Consider the following 20,602-nt stretch of genomic DNA (forward strand, 5'->3'; position numbering starts at 1 on the left):
ATCAAAGCTTGGCTTTGGCAGTAGGTGAACTGAGAGCTGCCATATGCACAAGCTGGATTTAGAAGAAACAGAAGAACCAGATATCAAATTTCCACATTCCTTGGATCATAGATAAAGTAAAGGAATTCCAGCAATAACATCTACTTCTGCTTTATTGACTAGCCGCAGAATTGGTGCTTTTGAACTGTGATGTTGGAGAAGACTCTTGAGAGTCCCTTGGACTGCAAGGAGATCCAGCCAGTCCATGCTGAAGGAGACCAGTCATGGGTGTTCATTGAAAGGACTGATACTGAAGCTTAAACTCCAGTACTTTGGCCACCTCACACGAAGAGTTGACTCATTGGAAAAGACCCTGATGTTGGGAGGGATTGGGGGCAGGAGGAGAAGGGGATGACAGAGGATGAGATGGCTGGGTGGCATCACTGATTCAATGCACATGAGTTTGGGTGAACTCTGGGGGTTGGTGATGGACCGGCAGGCCTGACGTGCTGTGATTTATGAGGTCGCAAAGAGTCGGACATGACTGAGCGACTGAACTGAACTGAAACCCTTTGACCCTATGGATCACAACAAACTGTGGACAATTCTTAAAGCGACAGGCGTACCAGACAACCTAATCTGTCTCCTGGGAAACCTATATGCAGGTCAAGAAATAACAGTTACAAGCAGACATGAAACTAACTGGTTCAAAATTGGGAAAGGACTACATCAAGCCTGTGTTTTGTCACCCTGTTTATTTAACTTATAGGGATAGTACATCATGTGGAATGCCAGGCTGGATGAATTGCATGCAAGAATCAAGATTGCTGGGAGAGATCTCAACCATTTCGTGTGCTATGCATGTGATATCACTTTAATGACAGCAAAGAGGAACTAAAGAGCCTCTTGAAGAGGGTGAAGGAGGAGAGTGAAAGAGCTAGCTTGAAACTTAACACTAAAATAACTATGATCATGATATTCGATTCCATCACTTCAAGGCAAATAAGAGAGGAAAAAGTGAAAACAATGACAGATTTTATTTTCTTGGGCTTCAAAATCTCTGTAGCTCCCCAGGTGGTGCTGGTGGTAAAAAGCCCGGCTGCCAGTGCGGAAGACATGAGCCATGGGCTTGATCCCTGGGTCAGGAAGATCTCCTGGAGAAAGACGTGGCAAGCCACTCCAGGATTCTTGCCTGGAGAACCCCAGAAGAGCCTGGAGGGCTACAGTGCATGGAGTTTCAAAGAGTCAGACACAACTGAAGTGAATTAACATGCACGCTAACATCACTGAGAATGGTGACTGCAGCCATGCAATTAAAAGAGCCTCGCTCCTTGGAAGGAAAAGTGTGATAAACCTAGAGAGCATATTGAAAAACGGAGATGTCACGCTCCTGACAGAGGTCCATGCAGTCAATGTTAGGGCTTTTCAGCAGGTCATGTTCTGCCGTGTCACGTCCTCATGTGACAGCTGGGCCATAAAGAAGACTGAGCGCTGAAAACTAATGCTTTTTAATTGTGCTGCTTTTTAATTGTGCTATGGACTCTTGAGAGTTCCTTGGAATGCAAGGAGGTCCACTCAGACAATTTTAAAGGAAATCAACCTTGACTGTTTCTTATAAGGAGTGATACTGACGCTGAAGCTCCAATACTTTGGCCACTTGATGTGAATAGCTGGCTGACTGGGAAAGATCCAGATGATGGGAAGGACTGAAGGCAAAAGGAGAAGATGAGGCATAAGATGAGATGGTTAGATAGCACCTCCAACTATGTGAATATGAGTTGGAGCAAACTCTGGGACACAGTGGAGGATGGAGTAGCCTGGTGTGCTGCAGGGTTGTGAAGAAACAGATATATCTTGGCAATTGAACAGCTCAACTATTACCATAACGTATTAGCTGTAATGTTCAGAAATTATTAATTATATGATGCATGCTTAATTCCTCAGTCATGTCTGACTCTTTGCGAACTCATGGGCAGTAGCCCATCAGGCTCCTCTGTCCGTGGGGATTCTCCAGACAAGAATACTGGAGTGGGTCTTCATGCCTCCTCCAGGGGATCTTCCCCACTCAGGGATTAAACCCAGCACTGCATGCTGATTGCCTTCTGAGCTACTATGATAGATAGCCATTTACCTAATGTTTCCAAGTGTGAATTTCAGTGTCCAGATTAGTAAAATCTAGCCCATAGCAGTACCTATCTCATGAGACTATGATGAAATATACCCTAATATAATCCACATTAAATCATTTACAAATCGGTGCCTAGTGTTTGCTGGATCCTTAATAAACCTTTGTCTTACCATTGCTTTTAATTATTGTATTATAAGGCATCATCATAAAATCATATCAAATATCTACTGTTCAATAGCTAAGGGATGATACTGTATTTGAGTTAGAAAAACTCAGTTGCAGTTTATTATAATTATTATCATTAGAAATTTGAAAAAGTTTACAGTAGAATGATCATACATGTAAACCTCACTCCTTCAGGGTGTCCCCAACATGAAGGAGCAAATATAAAATGAGAAGTTTTGCAATTTATCTGCTGCAGCCCTGGGCCTCTTCCCAAATACAAAACAAGAGATTAAGAGCTCCATTTCCCACAGTGTATTTGCTTCAAGCAGAAAACTTGAGTTTTCAGGGATAGCTCCCTTGAGCACATGTATTAGGGTGAGAGGCTTCACCAATTCCTTGGATTATTTTTGTAGTCACACTTACTGATTTCATTTTGATAACAGTAGGAGACTTCAGGTATTTTGGGTTCCCCAGTGATTTAAAGACTATGGCAGAAAAATTGACCCCAGTCAATTCATCTACCTTCCAATCATTTTTAGTTTGCTTAATGTAAAACTGAAGCAAATTTCAATAGTATTGAATTATCAGAAAATAAGATGAAAATCTGTACTCATGTTATTATGGTAAGGACATATAAACAGCATACAAGATGTGCGTATTTTGACTGCTTTTACATAACTTTAAATAGCTTACAAGCTTTCTATTTAAACATTGATTTTTTTTTTTTTGTCTCACCTCAGGTCAAACAAAATCTTTTTTGTTTTTGTTTTTTTTTGGTTTATATTTTAGAACTTTTTTTGGGAACTCATGACATATTAACTATTCATAACAAATTCCTATTTCTAGTGTTTCCATAAAGCTATCCAGTATACAGTATGGATGCTATGGCTGTTCAAAAATACTTTAAGTGCAGGGCTTTTTATAAATAAAAAGGAATGGACATAATTAAATATTAAATAGGATGTCCATTAAACATGACGTCCATGAGGAATAGACACCATTAAATAGATTGTCAAGAAGCTACAGAGTGCCAACAACCAGCCAGAAAAAAAGTAAGCAGAAATTGTAATGACATATGTAACTATACATTAGCTGTTTATTGTTTCTCCATTACTAGACTTTGTAGAAATTCATTAATAAGTTACACTGATTATGTATTTAACAAAAATTTCTATAGAACTCAGAAACTATATCTGAGCGCTTCGAAGAACTTTCTGGTCAAATAGCAGAAGAATCTTAGAATCTTGCTAAGACTCTCTTCAAAGGCATTTAGTTATGAAGACCTGTAATTGAGTCCTAACCAGCAAATCTGTTTCAAGATTCTAGCCATAACTTTGTCTTTCATTGACTTACACTTTTCCTCCATATTCCTAAATTCTTATTGAGATATTTTTTCTTAACTTGAAAATATATGTATGATACATAATCTTAAGTCTGTCTTTATTTTTCATCTACTAGAATACAAATGTCTTTCCTTCAGGGTAGTTATTCATTATCATTTCAAGGTCCCCTGAACATGGACACTATCTTTCAAAATGTGTTATCTTACTTCTTTTCCCAGCGTGTATACCAATGGTGCATTTCAATGTTTTGGGTCTGTTATGAGCCATCCCTCCTCATTACAGTCACCTACCGAGCCAGAGAGCATCTACATGTATTTCTGGAACTTTGACGTCTAGTTCATTGCAAACTAACTGAGTTTTTCAATAGCCTGACTTCAAATTCTTCTCCACAGTTCTTGCCCCCAGCCCACTTTAGCCGCCCACTTCAACCATCTTTGCCCACGTCAATAAATCTGAAATTGCAAACGTCCTGTGTCATTTCATCATCTCTTTACCTTCTAGCCGCTCCGTCACCCTAACATCCTAATTTTCTAGCTCTCATCACGCTGCTGCCACCTCTGGCCACACCCTCTTTATTTCCTTGGCTTACTGCACACTGGCTTTTCTGTTTCTTTTTATTTTATTTTATTTCTTTTCATTGAAGTATCGCTGATTTACAAAGCAGTGCTATTTTCAGGAGTACAGCAAGGTGATTCGGATGTACACATGTTCTCTCTCAGATTCTTTTACCTTATAGGTTATTGAAAAATACTGATAACAGTTCTCTGTGCTGTGTAGCAAGCCCTTGTTGGTTGTGTTTTATATATAGCAACGTATGAATGCTCACCTCAAATTCCTACTTTATCCCTCCCTGCTTCGTTTACATTTTGGTAACCATAAGCTTGTTTTCTATGACTCTGGGTCTACGTCTGCTTTGTATATAAGTTCATTTGTGTGTGTGTATACACACACACACACACATACGAGATATCATATGATGTTTGTCTTATTCTGTCTGGCTTCCTTCACTTTGTACCCTAATCTCTAGGTCCCTTCATGTTGCTGAAAATGGCATTCTAACTGCTTCCCCTTCAACCACACACACACACCCCACATGCGTCTTCATTTCCCTCTTTACGTAGGCTATGACACATTGTCCACGATCATAATCATTCCCTGGTCGACCTCTTACGCTTCCTTATCCCTCACTCCTTCTGTCCTTTAAATGCAAATATGCCAAACTTTGTTCAATTCAACTCTGGACCTATTCTGCCCCTTTAAATAAGCAGCTTAACAACACTAGAGGAAAACTTTAACCACGTACTTCCCAAGATTTCTGCATAGTTCCCTATTTCATTCAGTCCCCATCTGGCCTCTATAATTCTTTTGTACTTCTCCCTTCTTATTATATCCCTTTCTCAGTCGTTCTTGAAATCACGGCAGTTAGGGATTCAGAAAGTATGTCCTTACCAAAGTCACAGGTGACTTCCAAGTGTCCAAGCCCATTGATCACCTTATTGACCTATCAGAAGCATGTGACAGTTAGTCATGTTCTACTTCATGAAATAAATACTAGACCTCCTTAGCTTGCAAAACACCATTAATGGCTGATCTTTCTCAGCTATATTTCCTGTCTCTCTGATGTATTCATGTTGGACTGCCACGGCACTCAATCATTACTGCTGCCCCCATCTCAACATTTCTTATTACCCACGATTATGGCTTGATATGCCAACAGTGTGTTAACAATCCTGAACATGTGCCTCTAGCCAGACATTTACACTGAAATCCTGACACATCTGTAAAACTCCCTATGCATTCTCTCTTATATGCCTAATTTTTAAACTTAGCATCTCCAAAATCAATTTCTTCTCTCCACCCAAACCTACTCATATCTTCATCCCTGTGAAGAATCAATAGAATCTCTTATTCAGCTTTAAACGCGTAAGCATCATTCTCTACTTTCTTCCTTGCATACCAACACAGAAGACATGGCAAATTAAGCCAAACTTATCTTCAAAGTACACTGTCTACCGCTGCATTCTGAGACACCACCATTTAATATAATTACTCTAATCATCTCTTGATTGTTCTTTCTGCTCTCATGCTTAGCCTTGTAGTCTGTTCTACTCTGCCAGCCAAGGTGATCTTCTCAACATTTAAATTAGATAATATAATTCCTGAGCTCTGGCTACTTAAATGAATTCACATGTTAATACAGTAAAAGGCAACATCAGGATAAAGGATTAGACAGCCTGCATAATTTGATTTTTTCCACTATTCTTACCTTGTTATCTATCAAATTATGCTGCATTTCCCTTCTCCAGCTTCATGAGACTTGTTAATGTTTCTCTAACATCCCAAGCATATTTTGCATCCTGGCCTTTGAACTCACTCTTTTTCTTTCTGGAATGTGACTCTTACACATATTCACGTCTCTTGTTTTCTCAATTGTTTTAACTCTTTCTGTGCACATGATGTTTCTCTGTGTATAAAAGTGTTTTGCTATCTATACACGCTCACCAGAACTTATAACAGTTTTCATAATTTCTGATACATTATATACATTGTATAAATATATGTTGAATAAATGGATAAATCAGAATTGAAAAACTGAAACTCCTTGGGTTTTGGTGTTGGTATTTGGGCTTCCTGCTATTTTAAGTCATTTTTACTTCCCTAATGGGATCTGGTTTGGCTACCCTTATGGAAGATCTGTAGATTCCTGAGCACAAATCTAGGCTTTAGGACAATATATGAAGAAGTCTATCCTGAATCGAGCCTCACGTCCACTGATCTAGCCAGGTCATCCTATGACATTTAAAGGCAGAATTAATTTAAAGCACAATCATATCTTCCTTTTACTCTGGCTTTCAGTTCAGTTCAGTTGCTCAGTCGTGTCTGACTCTTGGCGACCCCATGAACTGCAGCACAGCAGGCCTCCCTGTCCATCACCAACTCCCGGAGCTTCCTCAAACTCAAGTCCATTGAGTAGGTGATGTCATCCAACCATCTCATCCTCTGTTATCCCCTTCTCCTCCTGCCTTCGATCTTTCCCAGCATCAGGGTCTTTCCAGATGAGTCGGTTCTTTGCATCAGGTGGCCAAAGTACTGGAGTTTCAGCTTCAGCATCAGTCCTTCAAATGAATATTGAGGACTGATTTCCTTTAGAATGGACTGGTTGGATCTCCTTGCAGTCCATGGGACTCTAAAGAGTCTTCTTCAACACCACAGTTGAAAAGCATCACTTCTTTGGCTCTCAGCTTTCTTTGTAGTCCTGCTCTCACATCCATATATCACTACTGGAAAAACCATAGCTTTGACTAGATGGACTTTGGTTGGCAAAGTAATGTCTCTGCTTTTTAATATGCCATTTAGATTGGTCATAACTTTTCTTCCAAGGAGCAATGGTCTTTTAATTTCATGGCTGCAGTCACCATCTGCAGTGATTTTGGAGTCCAAAAATTTTAAATATGTCACTATTTCCCCATATATTGTCCATGAAGTAGTGGGACCAGATGCCATGATCTTAGTTTTCTGAATATTGAGTTTTAAACCGACATTTTCACTCTCCTCTTTCACTTTCATCAAGAGGTTCTTTAGTTCTTCTTCTCTTTCTGCCATAAGGAAGGTGTCATCTTCATATCTGTGGTTATTAATATTTCTCCCAGCGATCTTGACTCCAGTTTGTGCTTCATCCAGCCTAGCATTTCTCTTGATGTCCTCTGCCTATAAGTTGGCCTATAAGTTAAATAAGCAGAGTGACAATATACAGCCTTGACGTACTCCTTTTCCTATTCGGAAATCAGTCTGTTGTTCCATATCCATTTCTAACTGTTGTTTGCTGACTTGCATACAGGTTTCTCAAGAGGCAGGTCAGGTGGTCTGGTATTCCCATCTCTTGAAGAATTTTCCACAGTTTGTTGTGATCCACACATTCAAAGGCTTTGGCATAGTCAATAAAGCAGAAATAGATGTTTTTCTGGAACTCTTTTTCTTTTTCGATGATCCCCCAAATTTTGGCAATTCGATCTCTGATTCCTCTGACTTTTCTAAATCCAGCTTGAACATCTGGAAGTTCACGGTTCAGATATTGCTGAAGCCTGACTTGGAGAATTTTGAGCATTACTTTGCTAGCCTGTGAGATGAGTGCAATTGTTCAGTAATTTGAATATTCTTTGGCATTGCCTTTCTTAGGGATTAGAATGAAAACTGACCTTTTCCAGTCCTGTGGCCACTGTTGAGTTTTTCAAATTTGCTGGTATATTGAGTGCAGTGCTTTCACAGCATCATATTTTAGGATTTGAAACAGCTCAGCTGGAATTCCATCACCTACGCTAGCTTGGTACGTAGTGTTGTTTCCTAAAACCCACTTGACTTCACATTCCAGGATGTCTGGCTCTAGGTGAGTGAACCACCTAGTGAACACACCGGTGTGGTTATCTGAGTCAGAAGACTTTTTTTGTACAGTTTTCCTGTGTATTCTTGCCACCTTCTCTTAATATCTTCTGCTTCTGTTAGGTCCATACCATTTCTTTCCTTTATTGTGCCCATCTTTGCATGAAAGGGAATGAAATACAAAAAGGAAAATGGTTGTCTGAGGAGGCCTTACAAATAGCTGAAATAGAAAGAGAAGCTAAAGGCAAAGGAGAAAAGGAAAAATATACTCATTTGAATGCAGATTTCCAAAGAATAGCAAGGAGAGATAAGAAAGACTTCCTCAGTGATCAGTGCAAAGAAATAGAGGAAAACAATGGAATGGGGAAGACTAGAGATGTCAAGAAAATTAGAGACACCAAGGGAACATTTCATGCAAAGATGGGCTCAATAAAGGACAGAAATGGTATGGACCTGACAGAAGCAAAAGACATTAAGAAGAAGTGGCAAGAATACAAAGAACTGTACAAAAAAGAGCTTCATGAGCCAGATAATCACAATGGTGTGATCAGTCACCTTCAGCCAGACATCTTGGAATGTGAAGTCAAGTGGGCCTTAGGAAGCATCACAACAAACAAATCTAGTGGAGGTGATGGAATTCCAGTTGAGCTATTTCAAATCTTGAAAGATGATGCTGTGAAAGTGCTGCACTCAATATGCCAGCACATTTGGAAAACTCAGCAGTGGCCACAGGACTGGAAAAGGTCAGTTTTCATGCCAATCCCCAAGAAAGGCAATGCCAAAGAATGTTCAAATTACTGAACAATTGCATTCATCTCACAGGCTAGCAAAGTAATTCTTAAAATTCTCCAAGCCAAGCTTCAACAATATGTGAACCATGAAATTCCAGGTGTTCAAGCTGGATTCAGTAAAGGCAAAGCAACTATAGATCAAATTGACAACATCCATTAGGTCATGGATAAATCAAGAGAGCTCCAGAAAACCATGCCATGCTCAGTAAATCTTTAATCCAATTTTCTGTTGATGCTTGTGTGGGTGGGGGTGTGCTGTTTTTTCTCTCTGTTTTTGAACATATGCCAAACTATGGTGGAGGTAATGAGGATAATGGTGACCTCCTTCAAAAGATCCAACGCACACATTGTCGTACTCGCTGCCCCCAACCCTGCACCAGGCCACCGTTGACCCACGTTTCCACTGGAGAATCCAGGACACCGGCAAGTCTGGGTCAGTCTCCTGTGGGGTCACTGCTCCTTTCTCCTGGATCCTGATACACACAAGGTTCTGTTTGTGCCCTCCAAGATTCTGTTTCCCAGTCCTGTGTAAGTTCTGGCATCTCTATGGTGGGTTAATGGTGACCTCCTTCACACCCAGGTCTGCAGAACCCAGAGGCGCTGCCCCTGCGGCAGGCCACTGCTGACCCGCACGTCCTCAGGAGACACTCAGGTACAGTTCTGGCTTGGTCTCTGTGGGGTCTCTGGGTCCTGGTGAGCGCAAGATTTGTTTGAGCCCTCTGAGTGTCTCTGGTGGGTATGGAGTTGGATTCTAAATATGATTTCACTCTTCCTACCATCGTGCTGGGGCATCTCCTTTGTCCTTGGGCATGGGGTAACTTTTTTTTTGGTGGGATTCAATGGCAACCCACTCCAGTACTCTTGCCTGGAAAATCCCATGGATGGAGGAGTCTGGAAGGCTGCAGTCCATGGAGTCGCTGAGGGTTGGACACGACTGAGTGACTTCGCTTTCACTTCTCACTTTCATGCATTGGAGAAGGAAATGGCAACCCACTCCAGTGTTCTTCCCTGGAGAATCCCAGGGACGGGGGAGCCTGGTAGGCTGCCGTCTATGGGGTCGCACAGAGTCAGACACGACTGAAGTGACTTAGCAGCAGCAGCAGCAACATTCTCCTATTGGTGGTTGCTTAGCAGCGAGCTATAATTTTGGAGTTCTTATAGGAGAAGAAGGTAATATATAAACACATTAATGGAGGGATAAATTATTTTTCTTTCAAATACATTTTCTCCGTCACTCCATCAAGGGCCTATTCCACATCTATTTCTACATGTAGATTTGATTTTAAAGTTTATGAATGTCAACATCTTGGTTTAATTGTGTAACTCTTGCTCTAGACGTTTAGAATATAATGAACAAATATCAATCAATCTTTGCTGAAAGAACTTATTGCTGTAAAATAAGTGAATTGCAAAATTAGGATGCAAGATAATTTCAGCATTATCTTTTTAATTTTGTTCTAATAGCTTCTATGAAAATTGAATACAATTTCTGGCAAAGCACAATTTTTATTCTGTAAAAATTAGTTCTAGATTTAAAAGTCATATATGCTTGAATTTTTTTAACTACTATGATACATGGTCTCTGTACTACCTTACAGAATAGAAAAAAGAAATTAATAAAAGTAGAATGGTGCCAGTACCTGATTAAGTCACACAACAGTTGTAGAGAAATCATTAAATAGTATTACTGAATTGCATTTCTACTTAGAAGAAATTAAGTCTGTATAAAATCAATTTCAGATGTATCAAAACTATATTTTGAAGAGTTTAGAATAAACTACAGGAAAACGATTTTACAATTTATGGAGCAGCAGATTTTCTAAGCCAAGATTTAAATATCAAGTCATAAAAATGTGATAAAAATTAAAACAGTGAAAACTGTATCAGTTATTCATATGTGCATAGCCAACAAGTTCAAACTGTAGTGTAACATAAAAATGAAAGCACTTATTATTACTCAAGATTTTGCAGTTCTCTCATAGTTCTGCTGATCTGAGCCAGGTTAGACTTGCACGCCCATAGTAACATCATTGATGGGCTGGCCCTTTCACCTGTCAAGACACAGGGTGACTGTCGGCTGAAGTGACAAGGATACCTGGACTGCCTGTCTCACCTCACCTGTTAGGGTAGTCTAGGCGTCTTCACATCAAAGTGGCAGCAGGTTTCTAGATTAATAACCTTCAGTGTGTGGGGCTTCTTGAGGCTCAGGGTCAAAACTGACACATCGTCTTTTCTATTCTGCTCTGTATACCAAAGTAAGTCACTGATGAAAGAAATCAAAGAGGACACTAATAGATGGAGAAATATACCATGTTCATGGATCAGAAGAATCAATATAGTGAAAATGAGTATACTACCCAAAGCAATTTACAAATTCAATGCAATCCCTATCAAGCTACCAGCAACATTTTTCACAGAACTAGAACAAATAATTTCAAGATTTGTATGGAAATACAAAAAACCCCGAATAGCCAAAGCAATCTTGAGAAAGAAGAATGGAACTGGAGGAATCAACTTGCCTGACTTCAGGCTCTACTACAAAGCCACAGTCATCAAGACAGTATGGTACTGGCACAAAGACAGACATATAGATCAATGGAACAAAATAGAAAGCCCAGAGATAAATCCACACACATATGGACACCTTATCTTTGACAAAGGAGGCAAGAATATACAATGCAGTAAAGACAATCTCTTTAACAAGTGGTGCTGGGAAAACTGGTCAACCACTTGTAAAAGAATGAAACTAGATCACTTTCTAACACCCCACACAGAAATAAACTCAAAATGGATTAAAGATCTAAATGTAAGACCAGAAACTATAAAACTCCTAGAGGAGAACATAGGCAAAACACTCTCAGACATAAATCACAGCAGGATCCTCTATGATCCACCTCCCAGAATTCTGGAAATAAAAGCAAAAATAAACAAATGGGATCTAATTAAAATTAAAAGCTTCTGCACAACAAAGGAAAATATAAGCAAGGTGAAAAGACAGCCTTCTGAATGGGAGAAAATAATAGCAAATGAAGTAACTGACAAACAACTAATCTCAAAAATATACAAACAACTTCTGCAGCTCAATTCCAGAACAATAAACGACCCAATCAAAAAATGGGCCAAAGAACTAAATAGACATTTCTCCAAAGAAGACATACGGATAGCTAACAAACACATGAAAAGATGCTCAACATCACTCATTATTAGAGAAATGCAAATCAAAACCACAATGAGGTACCATTTCACACCAGTCAGAATGGCTGTGATCCAAAAATCTGCAAGCAATAAATGCTGGAGAGGGTGTGGAGAAAAGGGAACCCTCCTACACTGTTGGTGGGAATGCAAACTAGTACAGCCACTATGGAGAACAGTGTGGAGAGTCCTTAAAAAATTGCAAATAGAACTACCTTATGACCCAGCAATCCCACTGCTGGGCATACACACCGAGGAAACCAGAATTGAAAGAGACACATGTACCCCAATGTTCATAGCAGCACTGTTTATAATAGCCAGGACATGGAAACAACCTAGATGTCCATCAGCAGATGAATGGATAAGAAAGCTGTGGTACATATACACAATGGAGTATTACTCAGCCGTAAAAAAGAATTCATTTGAATCAGTTCTGATGAGATGGATGAAACTGGAGCCTTTTATACAGAGTGAAGTAAGCCAGAAAGAAAAACACCAATACAGTATACTAACACATATATATGGAATTTAGGAAGATGGCAATGACGACCCTGTATGCAAGACAGGGAAAGAGACACAGATGTGTATAATGGACTTTTGGACTCAGAGGGAGGGAGAGGGTGGGATGATTTGGGAGAATGACATTCTAACATGTATACTATCATGTAAGAATTGAATCACCAGTCTATGTCTGATGCAGGATACAGCATGCTTGGAGCTGGTGCATGGGGATGACCCAGAGAGATGTTATGGGGAGGGAGGAGGGAGGGGGGTTCATGTTTGGGAATGCATGTAAGAATTAAAGATTTTAAAATTTAAAAAGTAAAAAAATAAATAAAATTAATAAAAAAAAAGTAAGTTATGCAGTGAACCCAAATTAAAATAATAAAAAAGAAAATATACTGCTTTTGTTATTGGAGAAACTTCAAGTTAGATTGCAATGCATGTGAATAGAGAAAGTGGTGAGGAATCAGGGCCATTTTTTTTTGTCAGCAATTTATTCCAACAGCATGTGCAATTTTATGCCAAACGAAAGACTCATATCTCTAATGTAAATTTAATTCCCAAAGAAGAAAAAGTAAGATATTGTAATGAGAATAGAAACATGCAATTTCTATAAGAGTAGATATAGGTGAATAATAATCTGAACATTTTTCAAAATTATCAAAAGTTGTGAAATGCAAATTGAGGAATAATAAGCTTAACTTTGAAATGGGCAAAAACAATCTAGCAAATGAAAGTCTGACAATCACGAGAAAGTTGAAAAAGCAGGGATTGTATACACGTGATTACTATGTTAGTGGGAATGTAAATAAGTAAAAAAAACTCTTGAAAAAAATTGATACACCTTAAAATGCAAAACAGTATTGTTTTCTAAGAGTCATTTTTTGTATATTTATTCATAGACATTATCCATAAAGAAAAAAATATAGTCAAATAGAGTGTATAAAAGGTAGAACTCCAGTTCATCAAATAATATAATTAAAAGAGTATATGATGAATTATCTATATGATATTTGTCTTTCTCTATAAAGCAGAAACTAACACAACATTGTAAATCAACTAAACTCCACTAAAATTAATTATATATAAAGAATATATAATGGAAGTTACAAAGTCACATAATGGGAGAATATTTGCACCAAAATGAACAGAAGTATCTCATGTCTGAATAATGTTTTTGAAAATATCTAAAATCAATAATACCCAAATAGAATAAAAAATGAAAGTCTTAAACAGACGTGTAGAAACATAAGATATACTAATGGGATAATCATCATTATTCTCATTAAGATCATTGCATTAAGAAAATGCACATCGAAAGCCTCAATATAATACCAAACTATTTACTATCCTTAATGACTAAGAGAGAAAGGAAGGAAGGAATGGAGTTAGAAATTAATAAGTGTTGGATCAAATGTAAAACAACAGGAACTCTCATATATTGCTATATACAATATACATTTGTTTAATCACTTGTAAAACAGAGATTCTCTATTATACTTAGAAATATGTATTCCCCAAACTTAGCAATTCTATTCCTAAGTGAAAGTGTTAGTTGCTCAGTCATTTCCTACTCTTTGGGACCCCAGGGACTATAGCCTACCAGGCTCCTCTGGCAAGAATAACAATCCAGGCAAGAAAATGGGTAGCCATTTTCTTCTCCAGGGGATCTTTCCAACCCAGGGATTAAACCCAGGTCTCCTCCCCTGCAGACATATTCTTTACCACCAGGGAAGCCCAATTCTATTTCCAAGTACATACTAAAAAATTGCATAGAAATGCAATTAAGACAAAATTTCAATAAGGTACATAAAAGCATTATTATAACAGACACAAACTGGAAACAATCCACATTTCATAACCAGAAAAATGCTTAAAGAATGTGTGGTGTCCTCCTAAAATATAATATCATACATAACTTAAAAAATGGGGAAAATATAATAGCAAAAAGTGGTTAAAATGACACAGGCTTTGTAAAATGTATTTTACCAAAAATAAAAGGGAGAGAAATAGGTAAACTTTTTTAAAAGCAAACGTACATGGCAAAATCATTAGAAAAAGAATAAAAGCAGTAACAACACAAATTAAGATAAAGAGTATTTTGCCAAAGAGATAGATGATTAGAAGAGAATATGACAGTCTTTAGTGTTGTTAGAGATGTTCTTTTGTGGTATGCTCACTCAGCTGTTTACTTGGAGCTAAGATGTATCTGCTTTTGTTTTTGGTCCATTTGTATGAATTGGAGAAGGAAATGACAACCCACTCCAGTATTCTTGCCTGGAGAATCCCACGGACAGAGGAGCCTGGTAGACTACAGTCCATGGGGTTGCAAAGAGTCGTCGGACCTGACTGAGAGACTTCACTTTCACTTTCACTTCCATTTTTATGAATACATATTTTTACATTTTCAGGATTACAAAACACACCTTGACATTTTATTTTCTGAAAATATTCTATTGAAAAATCAAAATTAATACTCCAGGATTAAAGAAGAATACCATATGAAAACAAATAATGTTATTATATATATTCAATAATTGGGAGAAGCTTAGTTCTTTACACTTTTAAAATAACATCTTTGGTTCTTAAGGCTTCTGTCTACTCAAATGCTATGATAATGTCCCTTCGTATATATTTGGTGTGCTTATTTTATACAGAAGGAAATTGAGCTTCAGTTTTGCTATGTGATTTCATTTAGAATACATAGGGCCTGGTCAACAGTGACGCGAAAAGAGTAAAGTTCTTTACTGCTGAGTCAGTGTTCTTACTAACACATCAGCTCTCCATAATGTAGCTATTATCCAAACTGTGGTATCTTCTGCATGTTAACACTTTTGATGCCCCCATAAAATCTTGAGTTACAATTAACCTCTTCATGCTTTCTAGAAATTTTGATAAATAAACATGTTGGTTTGGAAAAGTGTAGACTTCAAAGATTTGGTACTATATAGCAAAGTGACATCTAATGTAATAAGAAAGCTTTGATAAATAAGAAAAAAAGAAATTTTTGGCAGCTCTGGGAGTAAATCTGGAAGTATCACATTTCTAAAAGAAATCATTTTGGGCAGAACACACATTTCAGCAAGTGTAATGGACCTCATTGGACAACCTTGTTAATATTCTATGTGTATATATTTTCCTCTCTGTTAGGAGAGAAATCTTGTAATTGCAGAAGAAAATTTGTCCACTGGAAATAAAGGTGGATATTTTATTAATATTTCTACCTTTTAAATAAAGGTGGAAACATTAACAAGGATACCACTTCCTAAAGTGATAGAATTAGCAAAGTATCCATCTGCCAAACATTTAAGGAAGAATTGACACTGATTCTTCTGAAACTTTTACAAAAATAGACGGGGAGGAAATAATTTCAACCTCATTTTACAAGGTCAACATTGTCCAGATACCAAAACCAAACAAGATTGCTATAATAAAAGAACATTACAGGTGAATATCCTTAATGAACATAAATGCAGATATCAAAATATTAGCAAACCATATTCAGCAGTACATTAAAAAAAAATCATACACTGTGCTCTAATGGTATTTATCCATGGGTGCAAGTATGGCTTTATATATGCATCAATGTGATGGATGCAAATATACCCTCCACTAATAAAATGGAGGGTAAAAATAATTTGTTTGGGACTTCCCAGGTCCTGCAATCAGGGGCTCAGGTGTGCCCTCCAGCCTGGGAACTAAGATCCCACATACCACGGGGTGGACAAAGCCCATCCCACGCGGTGCAACGAGGATCTCACGGCTCTACCTGAGACCAGATGCAGCCAAACAGACAAACGCATATTTTAAAAGTTTATGGGTATTATCTCAATAGATGTTGGAAATCTTTTGAAAATTTTCAGCTTTCATTCATGATTAAAAAAAAAGAAAAAAACATCTGTAGCTTATGGATTTCTGCTCAATGTTTTGTAACAATCCAACTGAGAAAAGAACTTGAAGAAGAAGAGCTAGAAGTATGTGTAGCTATATACTATGTACAGTCAAGTGTATGCGGCTGTATCACATGGAATATTGCTTTCCTCTATTTCTTTCCACTGATCACTGAGGAAGGCTCTCCTATCTCTCCTTGCTATTCTTTGGAACTCTGTTTTCAGATGGGTATATCTTTCCTTTTCTTGTTTGCCTTTCACTTTTCTTTTCTTAGCTATTTGTAAGGCCTCTTCAGACAGCCGTTTTGGCTTTTTGCATTTCTTTTCATTGGGGAAGATTTGGACCACTGCCACCTAAAGAGCCTTGTGATGAAGGTGAAAGAGGAGAGTGAAAAACTGACTTCAAGCTCAACATTCAAGAAAAGAAGATCATGACATTTGGTCCCATCACTTCATGGCAAATAGAGGGGAAAACAATGGGAACAGGACAGACTTTACTTTTGTGGACTCCACAATCACTACAGATGGTGACTGCAGTCATGAAATTAAAATGCCCTTGCTCCTTGCAAGAAAAGCTTTGGCAAATCTAAAAGTATATATTTATATTTAAAAGCAGAGACATCACTTTGCCAAAAAAGTCCTGTCTAGTTAAAGCTATGATTTTTCCAGTACTCATGTATGGAGGTGAGAGTTGGACTATAAAGAAGGCTGAGCATGAAAGAATCGATGCTTTTGAACTGTGGTGTTGGAGAAGACTCTTGAGAGTCCCTTGGACTGCAAGGAGATCCAACCAGTCCATCCTAAAGGAAATCAGTCCTGAATATTCACGGGAAGGACTGACCCTGAAGTTGAAGCTCCAATGCTTCGGCCTCTTAATATGAAGAACTGACTCATTAGAAGAGACCCTGATGCTGGGAAAGATCAAGAAGGGGACAACAGACAATGAGATGGTTATATGGCATCACCAACACAATGGACATGAGTTTGAACAAGCTCTGGGAGATGATGAAGGACACAGAACCCTGGTGTGCTGCAGTCCATGTGGTCTCAGAAAGCTGGACATGACTGAGTGACTGATAAACAACAACAAGTATATGTATAATAATCCCTTTTCTTACCTCTAAAACTAACACATTTTTGATCAACTATACTCATTATATCATTACTATAGAGGGGATATACCTCAATAAAATCCTTATGTGGAAAGTCCACAGATAATATATAATTAGTAAAATCTGAAAGCATTTTCGCTAAGGAAACAATGCTACCTCTCACCATTTGTATTTAACATAGTACTGAAAGTCCTAGCTAGAGCAGTTCAGTTCAGTTCAGTTCAGTCGCTCAGTCGAGTCCGACTCTTTGCGACCCCATGAATCGCAGCACGCCAGGCCTCCCTGTCCATCACCAACTCCCGGAGTTCACTCAGACTCACGTCCATCGAGTCCGTGATGCCATCCAGCCATCTCATCCTCGGTTGTCCCCTTCTCCTCCTGCCCCCAATCCCTCCCAGCATCAGACTCTTTTCCAATGAGTCAACTCTTCGCATGAGGTGGCCAAAGTACTGGAGTTTCAGCTTTAGCATCATTCCTTCCAAAGAAATTCCAGGGCTGATCTCCTTCAGAATGGACTGGTTAGATCTCCTTGCAGTCCAAGGGACTCTCAAGGGTCTTCTCCAACACCACAGTTCAAAAGCATCAATTCTTCGGTGCTCAGCCTGCTTCACAGTCCAACTCTCACATCCATACATGACCACTGGAAAAACCATATCCTTGACTAGACGGACCTTAGTCGGCAATGAAAAATCAATCAATAAATAAAAGGCATCCAAAACAGAAGGAAAAAGTAAAATTTTCTTCACTTGCAGATAACTTTATAGTATATATAAAAACTCTAAAGACTGCATCAAAAATCTGTTAGAACTAATCAACAAATTAGTAAAGTTGCAGGATGAAAAATCCACATGGAAAATATTGCATGTTTATACACTACAAGCTATCAGGAAAATAAATTAAGGAAATTATACTTGTATTTTCATAAAATAAGATTACATCTAGGAGTAAATTTAACCAAAAAGGATAAGGATTTGTACACTGCAAACTTTAAGACACCGATAAACAAAACTAAAGACACAAATGGTAAAGAATATTCCGTGCTTATGGGCAGGAAGAATCAACATTGTTAAAACGTTCGGGTTACCCAAAGTGATCTGTAGATTCAACACAATCCCTATTAAAACAGCAATGAGAATTTACAGAAAAATTGAAAAAGAAATCCTAAAAATTTTATGAAACTGTAAAAGACCTCAAGGAGCCAAAGCAATCTTAAGAGAGAAGAACAAAGCTAGAGGCACCACAGTTCCTGACTTCACACTGTATTACAAAGCTGTAGTAATCAAAATAGTACCAGATTGGCATAAAAAGAGATATATTAATTAACAGAATAGAATAGATGGCCAGACATTAACTCATGCATACATAGTAGACCCTTTAATAACACCTTTTTCGACTATGTGAGTCCACTTACACATAGTTCTTTTCAGTAAACACATACTCCAGTAATACAATAATCTAAGGTTGGCTGAATCCACAAATGCAGAACTGTAGATATGGAGGGTTGAATTTAAAGGTCTATGTAGAATTTTGAACGCTGGGCAGTGGTGGGGTGGTGGTGTCAGCTTCCCAGCTCCCACATTGCTTAAAGGTAAACTGTGTATACACACACATAAACACACAATAATAACATATAGCCGTACAAAGAAGGAAACCATGACATTTGTGACATAACAGATGGACTTCGAGGTCATTATAAGGAAAAGTGAAAGTGAAGTCACTGAGTCATGTCTGACTCTGAGATCGCATAGACTCTAGCCTCAAATCCTCCTCCATCCATAGGATTCTCCAGGTAAGAGTAACACCAAAGAAGAGTCAACACCAATCCTTCTTAAACTGCTTCAAAATTTTAATGTAGACAGAATACTATCAAACTAGTTTTAAGAAGAGATAACCACCCTTGAACCTAAACCAGACAAAGAGGTCACAATAATGGAAAGCTATAGTCCATGTGGTTGCAAAGAGTTGGACATGACTTAGCAACTAAACAGCAAAAATAACAAGCATATATCTCTGATGCACAGATGTGCAAATTTCTCAGTGAAATACTAGCAAAATAAATTCAACAATACATCAAAAAAGATTTTACACCAAGATCAGGTGAGACTTATCTCAGAAACAAGAAAGGATTTAAGACATGCGCATCAACCAATGTGACGCACTACACTAAAACATGAACTATAAAAACCACATAATTATCTCATCAGTTCAGTGCAGTTCAGTAGCTCAGTCGTGTCCGACTCTTTGTGACCCCATGAATCGCAGCACGCCAGGCCTCTCTCTCCATCACCAATTCCCAGAGTTCACCCAAACTCATGTCCATCGAGTCGGTGATGCCATCCTGCCATCTCATCCTCTGTCATCCCCTTCTCCTCCTGCCCCCAATCCCTCCCAGCAACAGAGTCTTTTCCAATGAGTCAACTCTTCACATGAGGTGGTCAGATGCAGAAAAAAAAGTTTGACAAAGTTCAACATCCATATATGATAATAAAAATGTGAAAAATAAAATAGATAAGAATGGGAATTGTCTCAACATAACTAAGACCAACTATGAAGTTGTTTTTCAGTAGCTAAGTCATGTCCAACTCTTTGCGACCCCATGAACTGCAGCAAGCCAGCCTTCGCTGTCCTTAACTATGTCCCAGAGCCTGTTCAAACTCATATCTGTTGAGCCAGAGATGCCATCCTACCATCTCATCCTCCATAGCTCACTTCTCCTCTTGTCCTCAAACTTCCCCAGAGTCAGGGTTTTTCCCAACGAGTACGATTTTCATTCAGTTCAGTTCAGTCACTCAGTCGTGTTCGACTCTTTGCAACCCCATGAATCGCAGCATGCCAGGCCTCCCTGTCAACCATCTCCCAGAGTTGACTCAGACTCACGTCCATCGAGTCCGTGATGCCATCCAGCCATCTCATCATCGGTCGTCCGCTTCTCTTCTTGCTCCCAATCTCTCCCAGCATCAGAGTCTTTTCCAACGAGTCAACTCTTCACATGAGGTGTCCAAAGTACTGGAGCTTCAGCTTTAGCATCATTCCTTCCAAAGAAATCCCAGGGTTTATCTTCAGAATGGACTGGTTGGATCTCCTTGCAGTCCAAGGGACTCTCAAGAGTCCATTCCAACAC

The sequence above is a fragment of the Capra hircus genome, chromosome 14, assembly GCF_001704415.2.
Source record: "Capra hircus breed San Clemente chromosome 14, ASM170441v1, whole genome shotgun sequence".
NCBI lineage: Eukaryota > Metazoa > Chordata > Mammalia > Artiodactyla > Bovidae > Capra > Capra hircus.